Source organism: Mauremys mutica, chromosome 12, assembly GCF_020497125.1.
Source record: "Mauremys mutica isolate MM-2020 ecotype Southern chromosome 12, ASM2049712v1, whole genome shotgun sequence".
NCBI lineage: Eukaryota > Metazoa > Chordata > Testudines > Geoemydidae > Mauremys > Mauremys mutica.
The window spans coordinates 80,089,255-80,099,480 of NC_059083.1; positions in this window are offsets into that span (position 1 = coordinate 80,089,255).

A 10,226-nucleotide genomic window follows, 5' to 3' on the forward strand; every position below is an offset into this window, starting at 1 on the left:
GGCTGGAGGAGGGGGAAATTGGTTTGTGCCTGGGGAATTCGCTTATGTCTCCCCCCCAATAAAATAGGAGGGAAGAGCAGTCGGGGGGGAGGGGGGGCTCAGAGGGCCAGACTGAGTCCATCCTGCTGACAAGTGCCTGGAGCAAGGGGCTGAGGGGAAATCACCGTTCCAGGGGCCAAGCCGCAGCCTCCGACAGCCCCTGCTTTGCCCTAATGGAATTCATCCAGTCAACAAAGTTTTCCCGGGGCCGATTGTAAACCCCACCGAGCTTCCTGCCTTCACCGTCTTGTTCCCCCGCAGGAAGCGCTGGCCCCACGGCCCGATTTGTTCCTTCCGTGGGCCAAGTTGCGGTGCCGCTGAGCACGTTCCTTCCCACGAAGGCGGCGCCTGCCCTGCTCCCCGGGTCGCCCTGCAGGAGGCTGGCCTGCAGCAGGAGGAGTGTGGGTGAGTCAGGAGGCAGGGGTGGGATCCTGCCATGGCCTATAAGGAAATGGGGTGTCCCAGCCCTTCCCAGGGATCCTGGACAATGCAGGTTGGCTTCCTCTTTTTTTTGTTTTTTGGAGGCAGGGTCCTCTCCAGTCTCCCCCAATTTTCCTCTTTATTCCCAACCACCACTCTGCACCCCTCAGCCCTGGCCTCCCCTGCACCCACCGACCCCTCACTCTGCCACTCCTTAATCCTGCCCCACAGCCCCCTGGTATCCCTGCCCTGGGCTCCCCATCCCCACAGTTCTGCTGCAGCTCCCCCGCTGTGCCCCTCTGCAGAGGGGAGACTGTTTGCCAGGCTGAGATGAGCACAGGTGCGGGTCACGAGCATGAACAGGGAAGTGGGGCTGAGATCTACCACACTCATTCCCCTGGCGGGTCTCATGCACGTTCTGAACGGGAGCCCCAGAGGTGCCAGGCGGGTGCAGCTGCTTGGCTGCATGTCGTGTCCCTGGGGCAGGCGAGTGGGCCAGCCAGCTGGGGGAGGGAGGGTGGTAAAGGACATACCAAGGTCAGGTGAGGTTTCTCCTGCCCGGATTGTCTTTCCCCCTCTGCAGTGATTTTCCGGCCTGGCAGGAAGCAGGAGCCTGAGCAAACAGTGGCTCCATGAATTATTTAGCATGTGGAGCTCCTCAGTCAGGCCTCATGGGAGCCTGCGACCTCTTCCTCCTTGAGATGGGGGCACCCCGCGGGGGGGGGGGCAGGTTAGCCGGCCAAGAGGCTGGGGAGCTGCTTGTCAGCCCCCTGGGCAGCCAGAGTCGAACCCCATTTCAGAGAGAGGGACTGTGGTCAGGTATTTACCCCATGGCACTGGGGCTCCGGACACCTGGGTTCTGTCCCCGGGACTTTGTGCTGGAGTCGGCGCTCGGGCTTGGGCACATCAGTTGGGTGAAGTGGCTCCACTGAGCTGTGCCAGTGGGCCCTTCCCTGTAATGCCAGAGCCAGGAACCATCAGCTGAGCCCAGAAGGAGGAGCCCTGTGCTGGGCCGGGGGCCGCACAAGGAGAGACCCAAGAGGCTTTTCTGTCTCCCAGCCCACTGCCCGGAGCGTGGCAAAGGGGCTCGTGGGCAGCTGTTCCACAGGTGGCATTAACCAGGGCACTGCGGCCCATAGCACGCAGCCCTCGCAGGGCAAGGAGCAGCAGCGAGAGCCCTGGGCAGCCATTCCACCCCCAGCTATCCTGGGCATGATGCCAGCGTGTCCCCTGCTGGCGATGGAGCGCCCACCCCTTCTCGGCAGGCAACCGGGCACGGGGTCAGGAGCAGCTTCCAGGCAGAGCATGTCGGACTCCTCCTCCTCTGGCTCCCGGTGCACACCTGCCAGACCCAGCAGAGGAAGGGCACCGGGCGTGGGTGTGAGAGGCGATGTCAGCCTGGCGCGTGCAGGGTCCGACCGCACTGCCAGTAGCTGCTGCACCGAGATAAGAGGAGCCCAGGCAGGAAATGGGCTGTTTGAGCCAAAGCGGGGCTAGGCTGGGCCTGGGGGTCCGGGGCTGCCTGGGGTTCGGCTCACGGCCCAGCTCTGGGCCGAGGCTGCTCAGTTAATCTCCCAGCCCCTGCCTGGAGGGGCAGGGACCGGGATGGGGCCCTGGGCACAGCTCCTCATAGACAGCTTCAGGGCAAGGGTTGCAGTCTGCACTTCGGACATCCCCACCCAGCCGTACACCCTGGCACTGCCGGTCCATACTGCACCCCCGCACATTGGTGCGCAGCCTGCTGCTTGCTCACACGCACGCACCGCCTACGCTCTGTCCTGCCCCCTCCCCTTGCACGTGCTCTCACACACACACACACGCTTGTGCACACACTGCCCAGCACACTCACCATCGCTCTCTCACACAGCCTGCCAAGTGCACACACACATCTGCACTGTGCCCCATTACAAAGGCACTTCTCACCCACCCAAGGGCTCTCCCAGGGTCCTGTCATTCTCCCAGCCCCATGGTGGAAGGAGGCTCCCGCTCACTGCCCACTCCTGGCTGCTGGCTGGATTGTGCTGTTATCTGCTCAAAGATCATGTCCAGGTTACTGAGTAACCCTGGGGGCAGAGGCTGAGAGAAGAGCTGAAGACACCCTCAGAAGTGGAGCTGGGCAGGTCTCTCCCCCACCCCCCCCGCCCACGGGCAGTGAGACCTGCCCGGAGGGGTCGGGGGCAGCAGCATCTGGTCTGTACAGGAAAGGCACAAAGCCGGGCAGGGGGCTGCTTTCCGCTTGGCCACGATTTGAGCCTCTGGCTTTCCTTTCCCTGCCTCCTGGGTTTACACTGAGGCGGCCCCCTCGCCCCACAGCCGTTCCTATAGCCCCAGCAGCTCTGGCAGGAGCGCAGGCCCTTCCAGTGTCTCCCCAGGGCTCTGCTCTGCCCGGCCCCCCGGGTCCCCTTTGCGGGGTGGATGGTCGTGCTCGGGGGCTGGGGTAGGTTGGAACTAACCCCACGATCCGCACCACAAGCCCTGCAGTGGGAGTTGGTGGGTTTCTCCTGGTTCTGAGCCATGGGGGCGCAGGGGCTGGTATTCACCCAGCATGTGCAGCCCCTCCCCCAGCCCGGCCCGTAAAGGTTTGAGAGGGGTGCGTGCGGGTGGCGTGGTCACAGATCCCACGCTCGGGCCCCTCCTCCAGAGGGGACGTGGTGCGACACCGCGCAGCGTCACTCAGCAGCCCCCGCTGCCCACCCCTGGTCTCTCTCTGCTTAGCGCTCACCCCTGCTCTCTTCTCAGCTGCTTCGTTTTCTGTGCACTTGGAAATCTTGAACCAGCCCTGGCCCCGGCCAGGCAAACCAGACTCAACCCAGGCCCCCACATGCCCACAGGGGCCCTGCTCTAACCACCATGCAGGGGCTGGGAGCCAGGGCCCCACGGATTTCTGGATCCCCCTTTCTGAAAGCCCAGATCCAACTCAGTAACCAGCCGACTGCACCCAGCTAAACCCTCCAGGCCGGCAAGCAAGCCAGGCTAGCGGACACGTGCCCCTGCATTGCCTGCCCCTGCAGTGACCCACACATCCCTCCTCACCCCCAGCCCCATGGGGGAAGGGCAGAAAATGGGAAGTGGGGAAGATTTGGCTGTTATCAGTGGCTCTGGTAACATATTAACAGCCCCGAGCTGGGAAAGGCCAGAGGTCGGTTGCCTGGTGCAGGCTGCTCTGGACCCGCCTGGTCTAGTTTGCAAGGACACAGCGATTCTCCCGGATCCCCCAGCTGGGGAACCGAACCGGGCCCTGCCAGCCAGCCGCCGCTGCACCGTGACTCCCTTCCCCACTGCCACCCAGCCTGCAGCTCCAGCTCTGCGAGGTGCCCGTCAGGCGAGGCCCCAGGGCCAGCCCGCAAGGCTCACGAGGGGGCTGCCACCCCAGCCAGCTGGTGTTTACCAGGCACCTCGCCAGCAGCAAGGGGGTATCCAAGCAACGCGTGTGTGTTTAAGCTCCTCGTGGCCACGAGCTGCCCTTTCCAGCAGCCCATCCAGGGAGCACAAAGGGCGGAGGGGACGGGAAACCCAGCTGCCTCCGGCCCTCGCCAGCGCTTGGCTTTGATGCCATGGGCGGCGTTCGTGGTACTGTTTGTGTCCCTCCACCCTGAGCCACGCAAACCAGATCCCAGCCGAGACGCCCAGCTGGGGCTGAGCGTGGGACCGGGCCCAGGCCCAGCTGCGGGCCCCTCCTGGGCGAGGCACTGGGCAGGGGGGCCCTGGCTGACGTCTAGGATGGGCGTCGGGGGGTAGAGAGCCCTGCTCGGTGCAAGGAGCCCGCGGCGGTTACTTTAGTGACTCCGGCTTCCAACCGCTGCTCCTATCAGCCAGTCCCTTCTCGGCCCTGGGGGCTGCTCAGGACAGGGCGAGCGGGAGAAGGCGGAAGTGACGCACCAGAGCGTTTGGGGTAAATACAGCGAGGGTGGGGGTAACGTGCTCTGCAGCCAGGTCTGACCAGCCCAGCTGTGTTCGACCTGCAGCGGCTGCTCAGAAAGGCCGTAATCTGCCTGGGAAGGGCTCAGGCTGTCGTGGGCTGCGTCTACACTTGAAACACTCCACGCGTAGGGCTCCGTCAGCAGCTCCGGCTCTCGGGGGGTGGATTTTTCAGGGTAGATCAGCGCTCAGAGGCTCCCACCCTGGCTACTGGCCAGCCCGTTGGATCGGCGCTTTGTCCTGCCTGTCCTTGGGCTCCCTGGGCTGCCAGCAGGTGAGAGGTGTGAACAGTACAGCTCCTCTCGCGCCTGGCAGGCAGGGCTCGGGATCGCTCTGTCCAGCCCGCCGGCGTGGAAGGAGCGGCCGCGGGGGCTGTGCCTAGCTGATGCAGACCCTGGCCCTGCCCTCTTGCGTGGCACAGACTGCTCCGGCCACACGCCTGGGGCACGGAAGGGAAGGGAGTGAACAATGAGCCAGCTGGCTGAGGGGCTCGTAATGTGCCATCCAATCTGGCCGCCCTGCCTGTGCTGAGAGCCATGGTCTCCGGGCGTCTCAGACAGCACAGCTCAGCGGCTATCTGCATAGCGCTGGGCAGGTCAGCTGCAGCCAGTGAGAGCCCAGGGTCGCGGCCAGTGGGCTTTGCTCAGGCACCATTGCTTCATACCCAATCCCCTGGATACAATGGGCAGAGGGGCACCGGGGAGTGACCCCAGTAATGACAGGCAAGGCCCCCTCCAAGGCAGCAGGGAACTGCTGGCTCCAGCATGCTCCCTGCCCGTGCAAAAATGCCAACCAGAGATAGGGATTTTCCCTCTGGGTTCTCAGCGTGTGGCCAAGGCTGAAGATTAGCCCACGGACCTGGCCGCTTTCACCTCCTGCTGCTCTTCTGGAATCTAACTAAGGTCCTGAAGCCACTGGTGGGTCTCAGTCCAGCTCCAAGGGCCTGTCCTAGGGAAACCTGGGCACTAGCTGGCACCCAGTTGGCACAGCAGAGATGTCAGGGTCCAGTATGGCCATTGCAGAGCACGGCTGCAGAGACCAAAGGTCACCCCCATGGTGGAAGGCTGTGGCTCCAAGCAGACTCGGCTTTTGGTATCATGCGGTGCTTGGGTAAAAATCACAGCTCTTAAATGTGAGCTCTTGTTGCCTGAATGCAAAGGACAACACAGATGTGTGGATTCCACTCGCCCCTGCAGCTGGGCCCTGCGACACCAGGCCCAACCCGGTTTATCCAGCCTGTATCTGCTTGGGCAACAGAGGACGCCCCTCGGCAGGCCTGTCTGCCCAGCACCTTCCACCAGCACTGAATTTCCGTTTGAAAGAAAACCCAAGAATGGAGCAACGCGATGCTGTCGTCAGAGCCGGCCAGACCCAGGCAGGCAGGGGCTGCGGAGCAGATCAACACCCACAGGAAATCTTTTGTGCAAACACGGCGAGCAAAGCCAAAGTGACACCTGATGGTCACTGAACAGCCCTGCCTTTGTCCAGGTGCAGCAGGTGCAGCAAATTGGCTTCTAACGACGCCCCCTGCCAAGAGGGACCCTGCTGGGGAATCCACCCCAGCAGGGGCGGGGGCTCAGTGCACCCACTGCCCGGCTCTGGGGCTGTGCCCACGCTTTGGATTCTTTCCCTATGTCCTCGGTTGCTGTTGGAGGAGAAAGTGGGTCAGTGGGCGAGTGAATTGGCCGGTCCCAAGGTGGCTGGCAGAGCGTACCCCATGGGCACCTGCTACTGGGGTCCGCAGCTTTTCAGTCACATTGGGCGACCCCGCCTGACCCCTACTGGATGATCTCGGGGTGCCTCCCCGGACCACAACGGCACTGTGCCACGCAATCCCTCCCATCCCCGAGCTCTTTCGCCAGAGCCACCGAGCTGCCAGAGCATCAGCAGGAAACCTGGCGTGAGCTGAGAGCCCCACGAGCGAGGCAGCCGCACGCCAGCCTGCCAAGGGGGTGCAGGCTGCTCACGGGGGGGCCTTTCCCAGCAGTCTCCCCGCCAGGGCTGGCTCTGCTTCCGCACTGACTGCCTTTGGAGGAGCAGCAAGAGCTGCAGCTAGTTCCCTCTCCCCTGGGACTCTCTGTAATTGTTCCCAGTGAACTTCCGCTGCTGCTCTCAGCCCAGCATCGCCTCTTTCTTTGCACCTGGTACAAACACCTGCAGAGGCCAGAGCTGGGGGAGGGGCCCTTCCACGTCACCCAGGATTTGCAGAGGAAAGCGGGACAGCCACCCTGCTCAGCACAGAGCGAGCCCTGCTATCCATGGAGCTGCTGCCCGAGCCAGGCAGGCCTTTCCTCACCCACCAGCACGGCGGAGCCAGGGTGCTGCAGCCCCAGGGACTGTATTCGCTCAGGGGCCTTGCTTGCTGCGGGCCTCCTGCAGTGTAGCTGTAAGGTCTGCAGATGCATCAACGGCCATACATAAAACCGTGCCTGGAGCTAGGCCAATGCCCAGAGGTAAAGGCTCAGGGGAATGAGGGGCTTCCATGGAGTGGTGAGGGCAGAGGGGGGTTGCACTATACTGCCAAGAGCACAAGCACTGGGCACTGATGGAACTGGTCCAGTCAAGCCTCCAGCTGACACAAGCCCTGTGTCTGGCCAGGGCGTGTCACCTGGCAGACAAATTCTAGAGCTGCATTAGACACAGGGAAAAAACTCTCTTTCAATGAACCCTGGTGAAACCTCCCCAAAGGCCCAAGAAGAACAGCGCTGGCTGGTCCCGAGCAGTCAGATTACCCTGGAAAAGTGGGGAAACCAGCCGTCACGTAAGGCGAGTGTTTCACCGGTGTGGGAAACGCCAGGTGTATCGCAGGCGTCCTGTGGATCCAGATGGGGGTCGGGGCCCTCCATGGAGCTGGGCCCTGGAACCCCACGCAACCAAGAGCGAGTCCCTGCCCCAAAGAGCTTCCAACCCAGGTAGTAGCAGTCCCGTGGGCTGGAGAGCTGGGGCCTAAGCCAACCTGATTACAGACCAAGCCCCACCTGAGGGGACTGGGCACTTCCCTATAAAGGGCAGAAGGTGGCTGCAGCAGAGAGGGAGAACCTGGCTGGAGGGGTGATGAAGCCCAGCTGTGAGGAGAACCAGGTAGGCTGCTCAGAGCAGGGAGGCCGGGGAGAGACTGGGGAGAAGGTAAGCGGCTTAGTAGGAAGTGGCCCAGGAGAAAGCAGACCACCTAGCTGTGGCATACGGGGCCTAGGGCTGAAGCCCGGGGCAGGGGGAACTCTTCCAGGGGGGCTGCAGGCTGAGCCCTGAAGGTGGACTGAGGAATAGCCCAGAGAGGTGGGAGGGTTTGTTCAGCTTGGGACCTCACTTTGGACAGTGGTGACCTCAGAAGGCGGGGACTGAAGATGGTGACCCAGCTGAGTCACTGGAAATCCCCATGGGGCTGGGGGGGCTGGAGAGCTGCTATGCCACAGCTGGCCACAAGGGGGTGCCTAGCAGCCCCTGGCAATGGGGCAGGGCAGGGGGCAGTCACCGGGGGGGTCCCAGTCCTCAGCAAATAGAGAGACAGAGCAGAGGCTGGATTGGCTGGAGCCAGGCATGTGGTGCCTCTTCCTGGGAGCGCTGGGCCAGCACCTTTGCCGAGTCCCCATGATGACACAGGAGGCAGCTGCCAGATTTGTATCTTGCTGACTTTGGGACAGGGTGTCCCACCCCGCTGGGCTGCAGGGCAGGGCAGGGCTGAGTGCTCAGCCCGGAGAGCAAGAGACAAACACGGGCAGGGGGAATGTTTCCCGCTCCGGTGGCCCCGCCAGCCTGCGCTATGGAAGCAGCGGGACAGGCAGGCCCAGGCCAGGGCCAAAGAACACTGCCCAGGAGGGCAGAGAGGGGAGTTCGGTGCAGGGGTTCGGTGGGCCCGATACGGGGAGGTGCCAAGCGCCCTCTGCTCGCCGACCCCACCCTGCCATAATCCTCCCCCCGCCCAGGTGGCTGCAGGGCCGGTTGGATTCCCCCAGCCCGTTCCGTCACAAACAGCTGCTGTGCAAAGAGCCCTCTGTGCTGCGCCTGACGTGCCAACCTCCGGGGCCATCGATCCGCCTCGCAGCCAGGTTCTGCGCCCTCCGGCTGGCTACGCCCTGGGCTGGAGCAGCCGGCGGTGTGCTGCGCGGGGGTGCAGCACGCGGCCTGGGCTCAGGGGAACCTGGGGCTGTTTCAGGCCCATGACCCGTGGTCTGGAGAGGGGCAGGGTGAAAGCTGGTGGAAGGGGGGCAGCGGCAATGCCCCCTCAGGAGCATGGGTTGGGGGCACTCGGCTGGTTACACAGGGCCTGGAGCAGGCAGATCCACACACCCCATGAGGCAGGGATTCATATCCCTTCCTGCCCCCCGGCTCCAGGCCGGCTCCGGGTTATGCTGGCAGAGGCTCCAACCACAACCCTTTGCAGGCTGGGCCAGGGTAGAACATGAGCCTCCCCTCCGCCAGGGGAGGTCACTGCAGTCAGGCTGGGAGGGGGGCCGAGCCCCTGGAGCTGATCTGTCTCTCTGGGGCGGTGCTGGCAGCGCCCAGGCCTGTGATTAGCACGTCAGGGAAGAGCCTGACAGTCACCAGCCATAATCACCCCTTGGAGAGACGCGTGCAGCTGGTGGGGCGCGGCCCATCTCCCAGCACAAGGCCCCAGCAGCTCAGGCTGGGTCCAAGCCACAGTGTCTGTTCAAACAAGCCGGGGCTTCTGGCCTGGGTGGAGTGTGCCGGGGGGACGAGCAGGGGGGTCCTTTGCAGGGACCAGTCAAGGGCAGCCCGATGTCTGGCCCAGCAAACATCAGGACACCCAACAGCTTAGCTCCTGCCCCCCAAACGAGCTGTCACCCACCTCCCCCGGGGGCACTGGAGCTCCTGGCCTCAAGAATGGGATCCACCCTGAGTCTAACGCATGGGGGGGAGCCCCAGCCCTGCTGAATGCAGACAGAGTCCTCTGCTCAGCCTCACCCCCCTGCTCCTGGAAGTGGTGCCAGGGAGCTGGGATGGGGGAGGCACAATGGCTAGAAAGGGAGGATCCCAGGGGAACTAAAAGCTGTTAGAACTGGAGGAGAACCCCCTCAGGGCCCAGGGAGGTGCGGGCTGGGAACTGCGTGTGTGTAGGACCTACTCAAAACAGTGGCTTGCTGAGAAAATGCCCCAAAGCCCTTCTCTTCCCCACCTGTCTGGGTGGGAGCAGAGGTGCTGGGTAAGGGGACCCCAGCACAGGGACAGAGGAGCAGCCTCACGAACAGGCAGAAGCTGCAGGAGGAGCGTCCAGCACGGAGGCAGACAGAGGCCTCAGGAGCAGCTGAGGCAGGAACTCAGCCTGACTCTGGGCAAGGGGACGGTATGGCTGGGAGCCCCTGTTGTGCCATGCAGCCAGGGGCAGACCAAAGACATGCTGCCCTCTCTAGCACTGCCCTGGGACGGTTGGACCACACCCTGCCCAGGGGAATCCCACCTCAAACCCTGGTTTTCTCCATAGCACATGGGGAAACTGAGGCACAGGCACACACAGAGCCCACAAGTTGCCCAGCAAGGCTGCAAAGAGAACCCAGGAGTCCTGAGTTTCAACCAGTGCCGTTAGCACACGGCCAATCTGCCTCGGGCTATGGAACGAGCCATACACCTAGCAGGAGCTCCCTCTCCCGGCTGTAGCCACGGGATAGTCTCCCCTTGCCAGAGGCCAGCAGTCGTGCCCACGGTGGGGAATGCAGGCCAAGGGGAGGGGGCCAGGGGCTTGGCTAGCCAGGTCATGTGCTGGGTGCAGACTGCCACCTGCAGGGGAGTCGTTGCTACTGCAGGGCAGGGAAGGCAGCGGACCCCTGCTCGGGGCTTAGGGGCAGGAAACGTAGGTTAAAATGGATGAAGGAAGTGCAGGGGGAGATTCCCAT